The 21,342-nt window shown below is 37.5% G+C and overlaps 1 protein-coding gene across 1 annotated transcript in view; it reads right to left on the reverse strand.

Moving 5' to 3' along the window:
• The window catches only part of LOC306844472 (inactive tyrosine-protein kinase transmembrane receptor ROR1-like), a gene marked incomplete at its 3' end in the record, with an annotated part of 118,783 nt that overhangs the window by 84,709 nt on the left and 12,732 nt on the right, over window positions 1-21,342 (reverse strand). The window lies entirely within an intron of this gene.

Here is a 21,342-nt window from a genome sequence, read left to right on the forward strand (position 1 = left end):
TTTGTTTATTAAATACGTTGACTTATTTTATCACGCTTTCAGCTCCCAATAAAAGTGTAATACCAGCTACTTGCTCCATTAAATACATTTTACCATGCCTAAATACATAGGTTTTTAATAACCCCAAAATATGATATGATGCTCTTTCGAGAAGCCCTCTTCCTAAAATATAAAAGACAGCTTTATATTTTAATGTATGCAAAAAAATCTATTTATACTGACAGTGTAAAAGTGTGATAGGATAACAAAATTAAATACTAATTTTCAATAAATTAAAATTTTTAAATAATACATTTTCATAAATGAAACTGACTTCTTATTAAAGCAAAACATTAAATTTCTGCTTTAAAATTAACATAATCAAACTTGCATTTAACTTTTAGGAACCTTGGCTGGGAAAAAATCCGAGCAGAGTTTATAAAAAAATAAATAGAAATAGGGTGAGAAAAGCTGTGTATCACATGTTTGAGTCTCCATATGTACTTCTATGCATGCAATTGTTGTAACATTTTATGGCAAATGCCATAACAATACAGCATGATTTATTGCTTCAAATAAAGAAAAACAAATGCTTACAACACACTATGTACACTGTTTAGAACAGCGAGGCTTACAAGATACTCAAACCTAACCCTAACTCAGCAGGGTAAACGTAGCTATTTGACCTCCATGCTAATTTTCAGAGTAAAACCGCTGATTGACCAGTGCTTTGTCACAGGATTTTCTTTGATTGGAGAAACTCATAGGAAGCTACTGAGGTGAACCACAACTGTGATTGGAGTAACCGTCTCGCTCTACTGAACCAAAGACCACATAGTTTGAGCAATGGCTCGAGGACATGCATGGACGAGATGAACTGACCCATCATCATCATCATCATGTTATGCCACATCAATATGGCCACCAATGATGGTCTGAGGCCCCACAGAGCGATTAAAAGAAGACATTCCTCCATTGCTTCCTCTTTATTACTTTCTCTCCTCATTATAAGTCAAAAAAAGTCCCAAAGTCACTTGGCTCTCTAACTCACTTGCATGTTTTCTTTCGAAGGGGGGATGAAACGTTGTGCCGGGGACATTAATCACAAGCACACGGGGGTCAGGAGCAGTTCATGGATCAGTGCAAAAAGCGAGTGACTGGAAGAACAAGAGACTCCAAGATGCAGTTTCCACAGAGGGAGGCTGTGCTGCTCAAGTGCTGTCAAATGGGGCTTTACCCAAAATCCTGCCCCAGTCTACCCCAAACCATGACCCAGGTGGGACAAATAGCGAAGGAAAGGTTCCAAAGGAAACCAATACCTCTCTTGGGACAGTCTGCAGGAAGTGAGCATGGGAAAGTGTAAAGGACAGATCTGCAAGTTCTCCTACTCACACTCTCTTTCATTTCATTCTTTGCAGTCTCAGGCTTGGCTTTGTCAGTACTGATAAGGGGCGTGCAAAGCTACCCATTTCCAAAATTATCTGCCTAAACGGCTTGACTAATCAGCTATAAATTCAAGTTCACCTAAACATGAATCCTGGAAGACGTTAATGTTCTTGTGTTAAAAGAGAACACAAACGAATGGGACACAACTCTCTAAATGGGTTTTTTAAAGTTTTAATGTATTAAAAAAATCAGTTGCCATCTGTCACCATGTACTATAGCATAATTTATGAAAGCATTAACTTTATTGTAAACCCTATGAGAAGGGTTTACTGCCAAAACAGCTAAAATACAGCATACAGATTAAAGTATGGTCATTAACAATATAAAAACAAAAAACGAATGAACTTAAGAAATACAAACTCGCTATGCAGATAGCTGGTCGTCCATCACAGTCCTTCTGTTCTATCGATCACCTTGACAACATGCAGTAATTCCTATAAAATGGCGAAATCATATCACACTGTGCGAAAAACAAGAACTTTTTTCCCCCTTTAAAATCATGTTTATGTTATAAACAAATTTATACCTACTGTACATAATGGTTTGGGTCGTACCATTTTCCCATTGACATCTCCTATAAGTTCTTAAGACTTCTCAAAAGGACCAGGTTGGCTTGGGCTTTACTCATATATTGAATAAATTGAAAATTATTAGCTACTGTATAGCATAAGTACAAAACATATAACTAGAATATAAGATAATCCAGGTGTGCCCTCCGGGACTGGTCAACCAAGTCAACTCAAACTACAACTAAAAGTCAGCAAAACAAATTCTCCTCAAAAAATCTCCAATGCCATTTCACGTAAAACTCACAACTTGAAACACACAATTTTGGAAGCACAACTCAATCCACCACCATGTGAAGTCGGAGCCACAGCTTGGATTTCCAGTTAAATGGAAATATTATTAGAAAACACGGGATAAATTTTCATTGCTATGCTGATGATACTCAATTATATATCTCAACAAGACCAGATGAAACTTCTCAACTAAGCTAATAGATTGTGTAAAAAGTGTAAAAGATTGGATGATCAATAATTTCCTCCTACTAAATTCAGATAAGACAGAGATATTACTTATTGGACCAAAAAAACAGTACACAGAATCTCGTGGATTATAATTTGCAACTAGACGGATGCACTGTTACGTCCTCTAAAGTCAAAAATCTGGGTGTTATATTAGACAGCAATTTGTCCTTTGAAAATCATATTTCCCATGTTACAAAAACAGCATTCTTCCATCTCAGGAACATTGCTAAGCTTCGAAGCATGCTACCTGTTTCTGATGCAGAAAAGCTAGTTCATGCATTTATGACCTCTAGACTGGACTATTGTAATGCACTGCTAGGTGGTTGTCCTGCATCTTCAATAAACAAGCTACAGATAGTCCAAAATGCAGCGGCTAGAGTTCTTACCAGATCAAGAAAATATCATCATATTACTCCAATTTTACAGTCTCTGCACTGGCTACCTATTCAGTTCCGTATCATTTACAAAATATTATTACTTGCCTATAAGGCCCTAAATGGTTTAGCACCTGCGTACCTAACTTGTCTTCTACCACGCTATAATCAAACTATATAAGACCTTAGAGAGCGCTCTCTAAGGTCGCAAAACTAGGTAGGTAGAGCTTTTTCACATTTGGCTCCCAAACTCTGATAGCCTTCCTGATAACGTTCGGGGTTCAGATACACTCTCTCTGTTTAAATCTAGATTAAAGACATCTCTTTAGCCAAGCATTCACATAATGCATCTTATAATCTTGTATTGCAGTTATATCTGATCAGACGTACATTATTATTATTCTTTAGTTTGGGTTGAACAATTCATTTTTGCTTAGATGGAACAGCAGCTACGCTAATCATGTCTCTGCTTGTCTCTCCGTTTCTGCCACGGGATTAACATCCCGTGGTAGCTAGGAATTACAGAACTTCAGTCTGGATCCAACCATTACATGATCTGAGATGACCGAACACCTGAGATGGAGGATCAGCGCCGGGAGATGACGTACGTGGCCCTGATCGTAGGTGGAGGCCAGACACCTGGATGAGCGCCAGAGACAGATCCCCATTGAGGACCCCGCCACTTAGACAGCCATTGGGAAAGACCACTGGAACCAGCTGAGCCCTTACAATCTGACTTGCTGCAGTTTGGAATTGAACGTCTGGTTTGTTTGGCCAGAGGAGAATTGCCCCCCCCCCGACTGAGCCTTGACTTGACTTGACTTAATTGTAAATGCGTAATTTTTGTACGTAAGCAGCAAATATACTGACATTATTGTGTAAGTCCCCAGCCACAAAATCAAGTGCGAGTGAAATCTGGCTAATGTGATGAACTCTAAAGAGCATGGAGACCTTTCACTCCTGACTACTTTTACACACTCACACACATACACGTGCACAAACACATACTCCGATACGCAGAGCCAAGCGGCTTTAAATTGGGGCCAACGGCATAAAAACGTTCTGAGGGAATTCTCAGCAGACTCTGATAAATGGTCGTGATAAATGAGCAGTTCTCTCCAAACACACGCAGACACAGCCATATGGCCTCGACTCAGTCTGGACTGTATTACTTTAAAATGGACTGTGTGTCACAAAATAATCGCCTTTTTCAAAGAGCTGATTACTATCTAAAAAGTGTGCACAACGTTTGAGCAATTGCGCTTGTTACGACCTCCTTTATGGTGAAAGTTCTCTATACAGTTTTTTGTTACGATTTAGCAAAGTTATCAAACATTTAGCCATGTCAATTATCTCAACAATGACAGAACCATGTGCTTTGCTTTGATTCGTGTATGACTTTCCAATGTTACTCTGGGCAGATATACAAGCTGTATTAAATAAGGCCAACTGAACCTGAAAAAGACCAAAGCGTGATACTCTTATAAGCGTGGCCTGATTACTTTGCTCCTACATGATTTAGAGTGAATTTTATTGTCAGCTTTTATACTTTATTATGAAATGTACAACTGGGACAAGAAAATTCTCTTTAAATAAAGAACATTTTGTCACTGGAAGAACTATAATCATCCATTTCAGCAATACTTCACCTAAAAAAAAAACCTATAATTATTTACTCATCCTCATTCTTGTTTTAAAGTTTTATGACTTTGTCATATGACACAAAAGGAAGATTCTGAAAAGTAGGTAGCTCTTTTTCATGCATACTTTCAGAAGTATGTTCGATTTCTTAACCAATCATTCTTTTGAGTGTGATTTCAAGGAATCAGTTCACATTCTGAATCTCACCTACTTAATAAATCATTCACAGCTTCTAGAGGTGAAGATCATCAAATGAATAATCATCTAAATTTGTATCTATTTTTCATACAACCCTTTTCACCCATTTGGATCACTTTTATACTTTTATGGCGCTTTTGCATTCTTTTTGAACTTTAAAAGTCTCAGTCACCATTCATTGTAATTGCATGGCAAAGAGCAACCAGCACAGTTCTTCAAAATGTCTCCTTTTGTGTTTCATAGAAGAAACACATGGGTTTAGACTGACATCAGGGAGAATAAACAGAATCGTTATTTATGGGTAACCTATATAGATTTGAATACTCACTTTTAGACTGGACTGAGTAGAGAACTAAGACAGAAGGAAAGAGCAGGAAAATAAACAGCATGGGGTGCGACCCAAAGGCAAACCGGACAGACAGCGGAACGAGGATTCCAAGGTTGAAGTGTCTGAAATTGGGAGGAACAGTGAGGACTGACAGACCGAGAACACAATGACAGGGGGGTGAGAGAAAGAAAATGAATGACCACATCATCCCACTCTCTTCTATTCTATTCCAGTGTTGTATCGACTTAGTGAACTTTGGCTTTCGCCTTGCTCTGTTTATCCAACCGTCCTGCGGCATGCCCTCCCGAACAGGGATTCAGTGACTGATAAATGCTGGTCTTCCATTACACAATCTCTCACCTTCCCTCACTCCCTCCCTCCTTCATATTCTCTTACGGTGCATCCAAATTCTGGGTCATTCCTACTATGCAGTACATTTAAATGTCCCATGATGGAAATCATATTAGCCTTTTTAAATGCAATATTAAAATTAGGTAAAAATGGGGGAGGATTATAAATAATTCCACTACGTTTGTTTAATTTGGTTATTTGTAGATTTCTTTATTTATTCATGTGAATTCAATATCACCTTTCATTCTGTTGGCCTTTCATAATATATTTACTAACAGAATTCTGTGATGTTTTGTGCTATTATTTGGTTTGTCAATCATTAAAAAGACGTTCAAACAAGGATGATTAAAATTTTCAAAAAAAATAAGATTTAGCTCCACATTTCCATCCTGTTAGGCTTCATCCTGTTAATTTTCTGGCAATTGTGTAGTTAAAATGAATGACGTTTAAGTGTGTGAGCTTTACCAGATCATATTTCTCAAGCCTGGAATACATATTTATGATAATACTCACTTAAAATACAGCACAAGCATATTTCTTAAAAGAAATGAGCCACTTGTCTCCAGGAAGCTCAAGACTCTAGTGGAGTACGGGAGAGCGAGAGTGTGGGAGTTGAAGAGGAGTGTGTTCATAAGTCTGGGATGGCGTTAAAAAAAAAGAGTGTGTGAGAGAGACAGAGATTTGTTATTCAGAAGTACAAAAACGAAGGACTTCTCCGAGATATCTCCGGCTTACATGAAAGCTTATAAAAACATCTCAAAGAAATCATCCGCAGACCATTAACAGAAGAGGAAGATTTGAGCTGTTTGATCAAGACAAGAGAGATTCATCTTCTCCTAATTCACACAAGACACTTTTATTTGCTCTTCATCTTGTATCTTGACTCTAGCTTGGCTGAAGAACTAGTCTATGCTATGTACAGGATGCATGCAGCAGTATAACATCATATCCGACTAAACACTTGCTGTAAGATAAAAATAAACTGTCTTTGGTGGTGGTTTAACATCTGGACTGACAATCCAGTTGTAATGGTTTCAAATCTTGGCTGAAGAGATGCACAGACATGTGTAACATCAGTCTCTGGCGATCTGATCATAAGTGGTCAGCCAAAACAGATGGGTCTCCTGTGACCACTTATGATCAGATTTTGTTGAGGGAAAGGTCTCTCATTTTATGACTATATATTGTAGATTGGTTATTATAAAATTTTAATCTTGCACAAATACTAAACTCACTAAACTCTATTCATTAGTCATTAGTCTATTCATTAATTTTTCTGGATTCTTCTATGAATAAAAAGTTCAAAAGAACAACATTTAACTGAAAATGTTTGTAGAAATGTAAAAGTCTTTATTGTTCTTAGTTTTGATTAATGTGATGAATCCTTGCCAAACAAGAGTAATTTCTTTAACGAGCCTAAACTTTTAAACAGTAGCATTTGAGACCTGAAATAAGACCCTCCATTCTTCAAAATTTGATCTCTAGAGGTCAAAGGGGACACATTTGAGATGCGTACTACTACCAGGTGTAAATGGCAATCTATCTTGGCTGACCAACTGTGATCGGATCACCGGAGACGGATGTTAACGTCTCTGTCTGAGATTAGATAGGAGCAGTTCACAGAAATGAAGAAGGTATACTGATGTCAGACTGTGGGAACTGTGAAGCAACTCATTAACCTGCACATCAAGTGGCCTGTGGCACAGAGCGGGAGGACAGGTCACCAGCGGGTCACAGAGAGCTTCAGATTGACCACAAAAAGCCACTGTAAAATATCCCAGCGCTGCCAGCACTCACACACCCCCGGTCCTGAAGCATGCGTAATGATTTGGCTCAGAGGACCCATCTGCTTTCTCTGCCTTCCCTTCACATTTCTCCCTAAACTCTGCCTCGTCTCTTCGTCTTTCATGCAGTGCGACTCAGAGATGCTGGTGCGACTGAACAACCTCTATGTTTCTGAATTACTTCATGGTTGAGAGCCTGACTTACGTAATTAGTGTTTAATTGGCTTTCGGATTCTCACATGAAAGAGCAAAAACCACAAAGAATCTGTTGCTCATTCCCTCCCTGTGTCCCATTAGCTCATCCTTCCATAAAGATCTGCATCTGTAAGCAAGACAAGGTCAGAAAAAACTTTAAAGGGGTAAATCCACTGAACAGTTAAGTAACTTGAGAGTGAGGTATATTTCAGCCCAAAAACTGTTGTTTTATGCAGTATACACTGAAAAGTTTTTAACTTATGACTCAATTTCAAATAGATCAGTTTTAACATGTGGGCAATTTTACACACAATGTTCGAACTGTTGCAAATCAATATTTTAGTGTCACTGCATTTTTATGGTTTTTGTTAATAATTATGAATTATAGATTTTTAAAAAATTTTATATTTAGTTTTCCTTTGAATTTAAGTAATTTTGTTTATTGTCATTTAAATTTTTTTTTTTTTTTTTAAATACGTCAAGAAAATTCTTATTAAGATTAAGTTCATATAGTTTTAGTTATTTTAGTACTTAAATTAAAATAAAAATGTGTTGGCAACTAGAAGAAATAAAATACATTTTTAAATATTTGATTTTTTTTAAGTTAATGTTATTTTATTTCAAGTAACAGTTGGCCATTATATTATGTAAAATAAATAAAATAATAAGATGACGACTAAAAAAAAACCCCAAAAACAAACAGGGAAGTGTGTGAAATCAATCAAATCACCTGAGAAGGTACTACATTTTAAAAAAATAACCTACTTTGTGACCATTAAAAAAGTTTGTTCTAAATAGTGTGAATGTGCATAGTATGCACGTAATCCAGCTGCATATTTTGGTTTATATTAATTCTTGAGAATTATAATGATCCAGAAAGAACCAATTGGGGTCCAGATCTGGATCATGGTTAATCGGTCACGTCCACTTTAGTGAATCAGGTACTAAAGATTCACTAAAGTGGGGAAGTCGTGGCCTAATGGTTAGAGAGTCGGACTCGTAATCCAAAGGTTGCGGGTTCGAGTCTCGGGCCGGCAGGGATTGTAGGTAGGGGGAGTGAATGTCCAGCGCTCTCTCCACCCTCAATACCACGACTGAGGTGCCCTTGAGCAAGGCACCGAACCCCCAACTGCTCCCCGGGCGCCGCAGCATAAATGGCTGCCCATTGCTCCGGGTGTGTGTTCACTGCTGTGTGTGTGCACGTTGGGTGGGTTAAGTGCAGAGCACAAATTCCAAGTATGGGTCACCATACTTGGCCGTATGTCACTTCACTTCACTAAAACAACACAGACAACATGCACAAGTAAACAACATAATCAGTGAGACGCAGTTCATCCCTAGTAGCATTCAATTGTTTAAATCCTCACTTTGACTCCCAAACATCTCTCTTCTCCTCCTTTCTTTCATCATCTACAAAGCTTCCTCTACTCACTCAACAACACACAAGCACAATACTATATTATACTGTTCCTTCACTCTGCCCAGTCTTGCTTAACTGCTGCAAAACAAAATACCATTTCAGAGCTTTTCAACACTGTCCGTTTGATGGATGGACCGATGACACAGTGTGCAGGAGAGGAATTTTTTTTCCACAAGAAATCAACTTGTTGGAAAAACTGCACACCCTGTTTGATGAATGTCTCATTAGTGGTCATGTAGCACATTGACGCTAACCAGTTAGTAATGGGCTAAGCACTGAATTCAGCAGAGGCGAGAGATTTATAAATTATTTTTGTCCATTAACTTTTCCTCTGTGCCACACTGTCAATCTACAACGCTTCCTAAACGCAAACGTCCATATGTCAAGAGCAACTAATCAAGCCAAAACTTCCTTTCAGCACACTGCGACGCTTGCTAACAAGAGTACCATCCTGACAACTGTCATTTCCAGAGGTAACTCTAACTGGCCCTGACAGCTGTCCTTCTATTTATGTTGAAACAGATCGTGGTGAGAGATTATTTATGTTTTTGAATGTGTGTTTGGGTTCAGATCTACATGCTAAGCTTGCACGTGTGTTTATGAGCATGTGTGTGTTCTTCACCCATGTGCGGTGTTCGAGTGAAAGTATGAATGAACACTTTGTGGGTTGACAGAAGCTGGTAATGACATGCAAATAGAGGGTTAAACCCACAAACGACCACACAAACATTCTGGTTTCTCATTTGTTTGCTCAGGCCGTCATTCAAGAGTGAGAGGCCCCGCCCCCTCTTACGATGGTCTGTTGAGAATTGGGTCGGAAAATAATGGCTTTCTTGTAAATTTGTTAATCTTTCGGGTAAAAAAAGCCAAGCAAAATCGGACAAGAAAATGCCATCAGCTGCTACATGACATTTGCAGAGTCTAAGAAGAATTGACGTGCCGTAGTGAAAAATGGCAATTACTGCCTCTGACTGACATGGTATGTCAACAAACTAAATAAACAATGTAAAAGATTACTGATTGTTAGGCAAATCCGGCATGCTCAAATCAACCTCTTTTCATGCATATTTTTTGAAAAACTGTGGATTGTGATAGCTGTTGAAACTAGGGCAGTAGCATTTAGATTTGACTTAGATTTTAGTGGAAGAAATGCACCAGAAAAAACAATCATAATTATTTTATGATCAGTATTTCTGTTTGGTATCTTGTAATGGCAAAATATAAGTGGAATTACATTAATGTCAACAGCCAAAATGTTGCATTCATAAAGACTTCTACTTTCTTTGAGTGTTTACACATACAAGCCAAAATTCTCACAAATCCCTCTGACATCCATGAATCAAATGAGCCTTCGCCAAAAGCTGACATGAACTATAAGATAGCGGGACATTTTGAACTATTCATGACAACAAAAGCAGCATGTATCTGGCAATAGAGATTTCCAAGGTTTTGGTTTCCATCATCTCAGCATGCAACTGGCTGCAACTCATTTTCATACTGTAGGTAAACCCTGACCAACTAGACGATCATTTTTATGGATGACTATAGTTGACTAGTGAAAATGAATACTCGTGCAAGCCAAATTACAATGGGTTGGGCATCCATGAACAACTAAATCCATTTGTCTAGGCTTCTGGAGAATTTTAACTTGAGGAAACTGGCTAGTTTCCCTACAGTCAACCACAAAACTACATATTACACAACTTACACATGCCACTTACTCACAAATGAGACCCAAGGACTTATTCACTGACAATAATATGTCTTTTCTTTTCTGTTTCATGCTGAAGTCAGGCATCTGTTTCCTCTCAACACTCCTGTGTCAAGCTGTTTAGCACAGTTTGCTGTGTATCTGGTCCAGACATTATTTTCTTCCTAAAATAACATGCAGGAAAAGCCTTGAAATTGACAGATAATTGTTATTCTTCATTAAAAGCAGGCTGAACTAACAATTTGTTTCCATGGATAATGCAGCTAAGACCAGATATGCTTTCAGACCATATCTACTCTAAAATATTTGGACTTTGATAGCTTATGCAATATTAATGAATAAATCAAATTGAGAAAGGAAAAGGAAAGAGCTTGAGGTGCTCAAGAATAAAAACTGAGCCATCAATATTTAAAATATCTACTGAAAATAAAATCTAAACATGTCAAATATTAAAATGACAATATTTAAGATGACATTTTAGGTTATATATATCATAAATTAAGTTTATTTTTTCTTATCACATTGCAGTTTTTTTCTTGTTTTAAGCATAAACCTCACTGAATTTTGTTAGATTTAAGCTTTAAACTAAATTCATTTGGTTTAAAGCGTATATGAAAACAATCAATTTCAGTAGTATAATATATATGCGCACACACACACACACACACACACACACACACACTTTTTAACAGAATTTTTCTTTGCAAAAACTTTGCGAAAATATTGATTAAAATATTTTTATTTTTTTGCAGAGTGGCCATTTTCATTTACAAAACACTTTTATTAATAAATTATTAAACGTGGCAAAACACTGCGTCTTGACAGCCAGCACAGATAAAAAACACATTTGTGCAGTCAGCAAAGAAGATTACAACGATGTTTCCATTGATGAGCTCTGCTTTTAATTGTAATTCTGGTGGGAAATGGTTCATGATGTCTTAGAACTTAGTGCTTCAGAGTGTTCTGGTTGTGCTTTACTCTTTTTGCCACACACACTCAAGAGTAGGTGCACTCCTACGGTTTCAGCCTCTGATCTGGCCTGCATCTGATTAAGCTGCGATGGCAATTATACTTGTTTTGAAAAACAATCTCAAGCAGCTTGAACAGTTAATTTAAAGCCGTAAAAGTTTCACAGAAGATCGAAGCTGCCTGGTCATTTAATATGACCTGATTTCACAGAACCATCGCATCATTTCCTCATGTGTTGCCCACATGTATCCTGTGGCTCCTCACATGTCCTGATAATCAGACCGTAAGGACTTTTTGAAATCGTGCCACAATATTTTGAAAGAACAAAGGAAGACCCAGATATAACTGGAAGGCATGTGAATGAAAATCATTGCATACATTACACACTGTCCTCAATAATCAAAAGCATACTTGTTCAAAATACATACAACTCAAGAAGTCCAAAGAGTTGGTGTCCTTGAAAGAAAACGCCAATGTCCTTCCCTCGCTGGCAAACCATAGCATATACCAGTTGCAAAGCTGAAACATATTCAAATAAAAAGGTAACACAATGCTAAAGCTTTTAGTCAATTGGTTTGTTGGTGTTTTAATGCTATGCCAGCTTCTTTGGGGAGTAACAATTTGAAACACTATAAAAGAGGTTTTTAAAGTTTGCATTGGACAAAAACTGAAAAATTATCCACGGTTGACTTAAAAATGTCTTCAAAAAGTGTTTGCTGAGTAAAATAAAATTTCCTAAGAGAATGTACACGAGCACAATTTTTTTGTATGTTTAGAGATGAAGAGCACAGCAGTGGATCTTCAGTTGATATTAAGATCTTGTGTGATTCTGAAATGTCTTATTTGTTGTAAATATGATCTGAACCCAACAATTATTGAAAACAAAGATACGACTTTTAGCCATAGTAGGATTTATTTCATACAGTTTTGCTGAAGATATTAGAACTTGCACCATGGTGTTTCTGGGAAACTCAGGAAGACTCTTAGGAGGACAGTGAGGATCAATGTTTGCCTCTCGCCCTATTCTCATCCATACAAAACAATACAGTCAGAGCTGGAGGTGACCTCCTTTGTTTCTGAACGACTGTTTTGTTTTGTTGTAGACTGTGCATCATGTTACTGTGCCTGAAAAACATTAGAGTGCACATAGTCTTCTGCGGTCGTCTTGGCAGAATGTCACTAGCTGGAAAATCTGTGGCTACATGGAAGGAAGAGGGGCATTGGATAAGTAAATCTACTTTTGGTATAGCAGAGGATGGATTTGCAAAAACGTTGTAAATTAGGATGGATACATAACTTTTGGGGTCAGCGGTTTGTAGAATAAAGAATAAAAAGAGAAACGGCATGGAATCATATGTTTATTTCCTTTGTTTTGGTAGGGAATTTCTCTTGTTTGCACACCCAAGTAGTGCCAGAGAACCACCGTCCTTGAGGAGGAACTTCTGACACGGGTGAATTCTCTGTAGGTGTAAGAGCTATTCTCTTCAATTGATCTGTTTATTGTCGGAATACCGCTTAAGATGTGCAGAGGAACAGAGCTGTTTCTTCTCTCTTCTTAACTGAGCATCACCACAGATCCAGATGTGAGCAGCTGGGCCTGTTCAGTGCTTACATAAACATCTGAAATGTCTCTCACATGGCACACAATCGCTCAGCAGCTTTGTGTTTGTGAGAGAGTGAAAACAGTGCTGTGCTAGCTTGTCTTCAATTCATTCTACTCCTAACATGATCTTTTCATTTATTTAGTCACTTAAGAATAAATGGCATTCCAAATCCATCTGAGGGATCTGGAATTAACACTTTCCAACTGACACTTTACAAATGTAAAGTAAAACTGAAGTCTTCCCAAACTGAAGTCATTTTACTAGATATATTATGATGATATCTGTTTTTGGCTGATATTACTGATCAGTCATTACTGGATATTTAGCCGTCCATGATGGATATTTAACTGTAGGATCTTGTTTTCATTCATTCGAGACAAGTAAAAACATTGCCATTCTGCTCATTTAAAGGGATAAAAATACATTATGGCACAGATCTAACCCTTTACGTCAATATACACATTGATATGAAACCGTTTACAACCTACTTTACATGTAAAAGTAAAACTAGAATTTTCCCTACATTTTTGATTTAATAGCACAGAATGAGCCATTGTGTGGTAGAATGAGCTGCTGTGTGCATGTAACTGCATTAGTGTGAATTCATGCATGAAATTAGTTAACTTAATTACTTGATTTTTTAATGCAAACTTTCATAATATCACTTTGAAATACAGCAATTTCAAAGATTTCAGATGTTGTTCAGATGTAATGCAATATTATACCATAAATCATACCTTTCAATTTTGGACGCACATGGGAAATATCACAATTATTTTCATCAACAAGCTATAAATATTCATAGTAGTATTATGTGCATGATAATTCTTTATTCCTAATCCTGCATGGTTATTTATTATTATTTCTCTCTCGTATCATCTTATTGGGTATTGACCAAATTTCATTGTGTGCATCTATATATTTTTAATTGACTTCTAATAACAGGCGTTCTTAAACCTTCATCCTTCAGCGCTGAGATCTGCAGCTGGCCCCAGGACTGTTTAGACTAAACAAATGAATAACAGTCCCGCAAAATGTTTGGAGTTCACTAATGAATAAATAATCATTTTCTAGAAAGCTGAAGTTAACCTGGATTCAGGTCTCATTGCTCCACTCTCCAGTAATCCAAATCACCCCTTTCTGCTACTGAGTCTCTATTAAAAGCCTTACGACACTCGGCATGATGTTATTAGCTATGGTGAAGGTTAACATTAGCCACGGTGACTTGTGTAGTAAAAGCAAAGCTTTGGGTGTTACCCTAAAAGATCCAGGCACATGTCTGGGTCCCAAAGGTGCGTCTCTGAAGTGGGCAAACACATGGACACGAGCAGGGGGTTCCGTCTGCAAGAAAAACTCCAACGTCACCATCAATAACATACCACATCCATCTCCTCTCAATAGCTGCCAGCAGGCTCATGCTCTTGTGTATGATTGGAAGTCAGTGATGAATAACACTGGTTGTATCACTTAACCCAGCACAAAAAAATGTACTCAACTGCTATTTCCTTGTAGCCTTTCTTTTGAGTGACAAGAAACTTATGAGATTCTGAAAAAACAAAAACGACCTTGTGCCCTCTATTCATCCGTACATCGGAGTAGAGGAAACGTTCAGAAAATGCTGGGATCTGATGGACTACAGTGAATTCTAGTTCATATTAACAATCCAAACCCGTACAGCTCGCCTACTGAGAAGAATCGTTCACAGCGGTTCTGTTCATCCTGGCCAAGATGCATCGGGAAATGTCGGCGCTTTTGATATAATACACCGGTGCACGTGAATGAGGGAGAAAGGAACCGTTTAAAGGGATAATTCACCCAATAAAGAAAATTCAGTAATCACTCACCATCATGTTCCAAACCTGTGAGACTTCCTTTCTTCAGTGGAAGAAGTATTAACATTCTGATGACTGTGCTGGTCAATCTTTTCCATGCAGTTACAATTAATGAGGACTGAAGCTTCAAAATGGATAAAAAAAAAAGTCTCATAAAAGTAGTCCATTCAACTTCTTCAGAAGTCATATCATAGCTTTGAAAGAAAAACAAAGCCATTATTCACTGACAATCTTCCTCTTTGTTGGAATCAGTGAGAACTTTGAGAATCAAATCTGTCCAATTTATGAATGAATCATTCAGACTGATATTAACCAATACTGAAAAGATTTGACTCAAAAGAATGACTCAATCAGAAATTGGACATCGCTACTGTACTGCTCTCATGAATGAGCCAAGGAAAGCTAGAAAATTATTTTCAGTTTATAACTTAAATTTTACACCGTTCCAAACATAGAAGATACAAAAACATTTTTATGACACATTTACAATGCATTTGTTTCTTTTTTTCAAGGCTTAAAGCTTCAACCCCAATTCATTGCAACTCAATGGTAAAAAACAAACAAAATTTTCCTTCTGTCTCATGGGAGGAAAAAGTCAGTTTTATTTAAATATCATGAGTAAATAATAACAATTTAATTTTTTGGGTGAACTTTTCCTATAAAGCAGGGTTTCCCAAACTGGTGTTCATGAGGGAACTACAGGGGGTTTGTAAATTAATAAAAAGCTAATAATAATAAAAAGTAAAACAGATAAATGATTGTAAAATAGAAACAAAGAAAAAAATATTTAATATTTTATTTGTATAACTGTGTGAACATTAGCTGAGAACTGTGAACATACAAATGTGTCAATTTATTGAAATATAAACAAAGTATTCAAGTAAATATTTTAAGTCAAAGGGATTGAGCAAATAAAAAATGTTTGGAAATTCCAGCTTTAATGGTTCTAGAACAAAAAGAACGGTATAAAATTAAAGACAGAATAGAAAGAGTGGAGTAAGCAAGGAGCAAGATATGGACACTGACAGAAAATCACAAGATGGGTCTTACCAACATATTTGTTCACCCTTTGCAATTGTTCTCAGTAAACATAACCAGCCATGAGAAGATCACACACAAAGTGGAGATGAGGGCCTGTGATAAGAATCACTATTCCTGTCCTCTTTCAACCCTCCTCCAACGTCTGATCTATGAATCGGCACCACCTGCATTCATCACGCTGGCTATTGACAGACAGCTGGCACCACCTCTAACCTGCCCACCAGTCACCCATCCAAAGGCCGCTTTTGTCCCCCTTCAAGCTCCAAGATCGACATCCACAGGAGTGGGGGGTGGGGGGGATCACGTAACAAGGCAAGCCCAGGTAGGGTGCCACAGAGCAGAGCAAAGCAAAGACAATGCAGCCCTGGAGATGGTACAGATGAATTTAGTCTCACAGGATTTTGTACAAAGTAAAAAGAATGTGGCTTCACACACTTATACAGCATACAAATAACATTCTGACAACTACTAAACTTTCTCTGTCAGCTCCCTTGTTTTTTTTCCCCCTATTACAAACTCGTATCCACAACAAGAACCTCCATTCATGTGCTCCATTTGTTTCAAATCAGTGGGTCCCAAAGGCATCGGGAGACAATGGCGTTTGGGCCGTCCTCAGAGGAATCTGGGTAAGCGGTATGCAGAAAACCCAGACAGCGCTAACAGAAACTCTCCCTAAATCTGCCTCATTGCTGACAATAACGACCGCACCAGCAGGCCCTTTTCTCAGACTCCTTCAAAGTCGTTGTTGACAGGAAAGCTAAATATTTTTCAGAGGAGGCCGAGACTTATGGAAAATAAGAGCTGATACTTTGAAAATCTGTGCATACGTACAGTGACAGGTAGAAGTGCAGAGGAGGAAAACATTACAGTGTATGACATCTCAGAGGGAAATGTTAATGCTCCGATGTTGCGCCTTCACATCTCAGGAGACTTAATCAGGCACATTACATATAAAGTTTGTCTCAGACTTTTCTCCTAAAGCTCCTTTGAAGTAGTATTGTAAACATATACACAGTATAACAGCTATGAAACTTAATATGGATAACAAAGCTCAATAATTATGTCTTTTTGGAATAATTTAGAATAGTTTCATTTCATGTTGAAAGCTCTTATTTTTGACTGCAGATGAAGTCAATTTGAGCAAAGTTTGAGGCATTAGATCTCATTTGAGATATTTCTTTCTAATGTGATGAAGAATAAAACTAAATAAACTAACACAAATACTATATTTTTGGTGACTAATGATACACTCTTCTTTACTCACTGCAACAGAACAAATTGCATACACATGAAATGACTTTCGATTTAATAATTTTACCCTGATGTTCACAGCTTTAAGGAAAACATTTACTTTATTTACAAACTAGTTTTGCATTTTGTGGAAATATGGGCATATTTTCCAGCAATTTTGTCCCTAGAGTAAAGTGAGATGTGAAACACACTCATACACTGCAAATAAATTCCTGTACTTTAACACACTGAAAAATAAAATTAGTGTAGAAACTATTTGCACTCAGAAATTGTTAGTAAATTTCACAATTACAATTGAAAAATAACAACTGAATCAAACATTTAGTAGAAAGAGAGTAGTATGCAATAAATTCACAGAAGAACCTACTTCTAGACCACTGATGAAGTACGTTGTACATGTTCTGTTGACATTGCCCTTTGACCCACTTGTTCTTTGACCTATACGTAAAATACTGTTGGTAGAACAGCACAGCTTAACCATGAAGAATTGCTTTCTTGCTATATACTATACTTACACTTGAAAAGAGGCGTGCTACTTATAATTCTCTGTCATTTTAACTCAAATTTGCTCACAACACACATACACAAACAATTGTAAGCAGTGTTTCTGTTCTCTGTGCTCAAGCCTATTATAGTAGAATGGTCCGTAGAGTTCCAACTGAAGCACTAGGGAAAAGATAGTCCAAACACTAGAGGCACGCACTTTGTATGCTGAACCCAATCCAATAAAATCAAATAAAGCCGGAATACAGTGTACAGATGACACAGAGATATTCGTGTCAAACAAAAACAACTCTTAAAAAAAACTGTATATATATTTATGTTACTCAGTCATGCGTCATGCACTTTTTCTCACCTCTTGTCTCGAGTGTCTTGGCCTCAACGCATGTCTACAGTTGCATTTAGCCCCTCTGTTTCAACACAGGCTTTCTTCTCTAGCGCTCAGCACGCCGGTATTCATGGCCAAGCTAAATGTCTCCAGGCCTCATAGAGCTTTATTCTTGAAGGAGGCGAGCTGAATTTACAACGTGAACTGAAGGTTGACCTGCAGGATGTGCGGGTACAGACTTTGGTGGGGTGAACCAGCAGAACCCGAACGCCACACGTCGGGCGTGATTTAGTGAGGCGGGATACAGACTGTGACTGCATGAGAAGCCCATGTTACACGAGACAGAAGATACATTTTAACTACAATTTACCAGAGAAGGAACAACAATATATCAATGTTACTGCGCACGGTGGAGAAAAGTGGCTTTTTGACCGCAAAATCACTTAAAGCGAGTCTGAGAATGAGGGTTTTGGTGATTCATTGTATTACAGCATTTGGCCATATTTGCTGCTTAATAAATTGAATGCTGTGTGTGTACGTGGTTTAAGCACAAGGCTTTGTTCAGTCTGGAGTTCATAGTTTATATAAGAAGGTCATTTTCATCAGGCAAATGCCAGTCACTTTAATTTTTAATTCAGCCTCCCAAGGAGCATAAACAGAGGATATTCTTGGCTTAAGTACCTGTAGCAATGGAAAAGTCATTTAAACAGGACAAACCTCAAACCAGCACGAGATAGGTTGGTCTAAATCCTCCTAATCCAGGTTCACGCATAATATCATTATAAACCATCCACGTGACACATGTGGCACTTTACCAACATTCAAGAACTTGAGTGTGCTGATGTCTGCTCAAGATATAAATGCACCAAGAGTTCAAAAAGGGTTTTGAAAAATGACAATAATGAAAGGTTTAAAATGATAATATTAAATGTAATATTTCACTCAAACTAGAATAATTGCTTATATAATCTTATCAGATTTTCGCAAAGTAGAAAGTAGAAATTTTCAAAAAAGAAGAGCAAAGTTAATGTTTTGGAATGGCTGAGTCAAAGTCCTTAATCCAATGAAAATGTTGTGGAAGGACCTAAGCAAGCAATTCATAGGAGGAAACCCACCAACATCACAGAGTTTAAGTGGTTCTGCACTAAGGAATGGACTAAATCTACTACATGTTATTGTGCAGGACTGATCAGCATTTACAAGAAACTTTACCTTCAGTTACTGCAGCAAAAGGGGGTCACACCACTTACTGAAAGCAAAGATTCATATACTTTTGCAACGCACAGATATGTAACACTGGATCATTTTTCTCAATAAATAAATGACAAAGAAAATATTTTTCTCTCACTTGTTTGATTCGGTTCTCTTTGTCTACTTTCAGGACTTGTATGAAAATCTGATGATGTTTTGGGTCATATTTATGCAGAAATATAGAAAATTCTAAAGGGTTCACAAACTTTCAAGCAGCACTGTAATTTATTTTAGGAAGTCTGCAAAATTGCAACTTTATTTTATTTATATTTAATATATTGGTATTATAATCAAGGGTATCTGATGTATATGTGCACATATTAATGCACACAATTAAGCCCTAACACAAAAACGCATGCAGTAAAATCTCTTCAGTTTCAGAAAAGTAATTTTATGGCTTCTGTTTTTCGAGTGAAAACATGTCGGTGTCGTAATGACAGATGAATGACAGCAAACCACTGCTGTCTCTCACTCAAGCATACGCACACACACAAACACAAGCACACACTTACGCATGTGACCACACAAAGGAAATTGAACATACACACACATATTGTTGTAGACGTTAAGAGTCTGGGTTGTGTTTGCTAGGATCTGGTTAGTCTACCCCTTCTGTTTTTTTAGTCCAGTGTTACCTATGGTCTGATGACATGGTCAACATGCCAGGACTATGAGTAATGATCATTTCTCTCTCACTCGCATATTCCCTCCAAATCCACCTAGTTCAACCATACTATCATCTAGGGGTTCACCATATATCATGAAAATATTGGTTATAAGCCAGTATACTGATTAATTTTTTGTTGGTATGAGTCGATACTTAATATTTAGTCAGCTGATATTGGAAACTTAATTACCCGCTACTATAAAATTGATGTCAAATGTATTTAAAAAAAGTAACAGTGGACAAAATAATGTGATTTTTCTTGCCTTGCTTCCAAATTCTGGAAGTCAGAATTCTCTCTCTCTGCAGAGCTCTTCTTATCCAGAAAGTTAAATAACTCTAGTTTCTATTTTAGAAGAGCTGCTTCTATTCTTCTCTCGTCTGCCAGATGAGCTGAGGATTGCATGAGCACTTGCAAGGCATGTTGTGGACTACATTTGTCAAGTGTGCTAAGTGTAGGTGCAGACTCCCCTATCTCTCACACCTCTACAGGGACGGGTTATTTCCGCTGATCAAGACACGAGACGAGGACTGGCATGTGATTTGAATGTGCCTATTCTTCCATGACATACTTCTTGTGGCATACTACATTCTAATGGAAACCCAACTATTTATATTAGAACAAGTTACAATTTCAAGGTGGGCTCAGTAATGTTTTTAAATGTTTTTGACAGAGGTCTCTTATTCTCTCATCTGTTAAATACAGTGAAAACAGAAATATAATTTGTGAAATATTATTATAATAACTGTTTTCTATTTAAATGTCACATTTGATTTAATGAATCCTTGCTAAATAAAATATATCACAAAATAAAAATAATGTCCCAAAATTTGAGCAGTAGTGCCTAAGAAAATGTCTAGACTAAATGTGACTTTGTATATGAAAAATATCTTTGTGTCCCAGAGTGCAGAATTAAAAAATTGGCTTCCTTTTCAGTTCATAAGTGTGGATTTGAATTTAATTGGCCACGCCCCACAGGAAGTTCAATTGGAATTTAAATCAGAAATGACAGTAAGAAACTTTCAAACAAGTCTTTGTCAAGCCAACATTCATATTTTGCCTTGACTTACTTTTAGCTTACAAGCAGGCGTATCCATCTCTCGTCTTGCTACATGATTTATTAACTGGCGTTCTGTTTGTGAGTGATTTCTCTTAATTTCACGGATGGGAAAACGAGCAAGCAAAAGGGGGAAAAATCCCCCATCTGCTAAAAACGACACTTAAGGGTCTGCCTGGCTAAAGCGGAAACACAGATGGTGTTTCCACAATGTAAAAAGCACGAAGCCAACCCGCAGAGAACATATAAGCCTGAAAAACATGTAAATCAGCCGTTTATGACAGTTAAGGTACACAAAGAGATAGACAGGTGTCAGAGAAAGGCCTATCATATTTCCCGTTTTCCCTTGAGGGTCCAGACACCCTGCTGGCTCTGGGAGTCTAAGGCT

This window comes from Barbus barbus (assembly GCF_936440315.1).
Source record: "Barbus barbus genome assembly, chromosome: 25".
NCBI classification, from domain to species: Eukaryota; Metazoa; Chordata; class Actinopteri; order Cypriniformes; family Cyprinidae; genus Barbus; species Barbus barbus.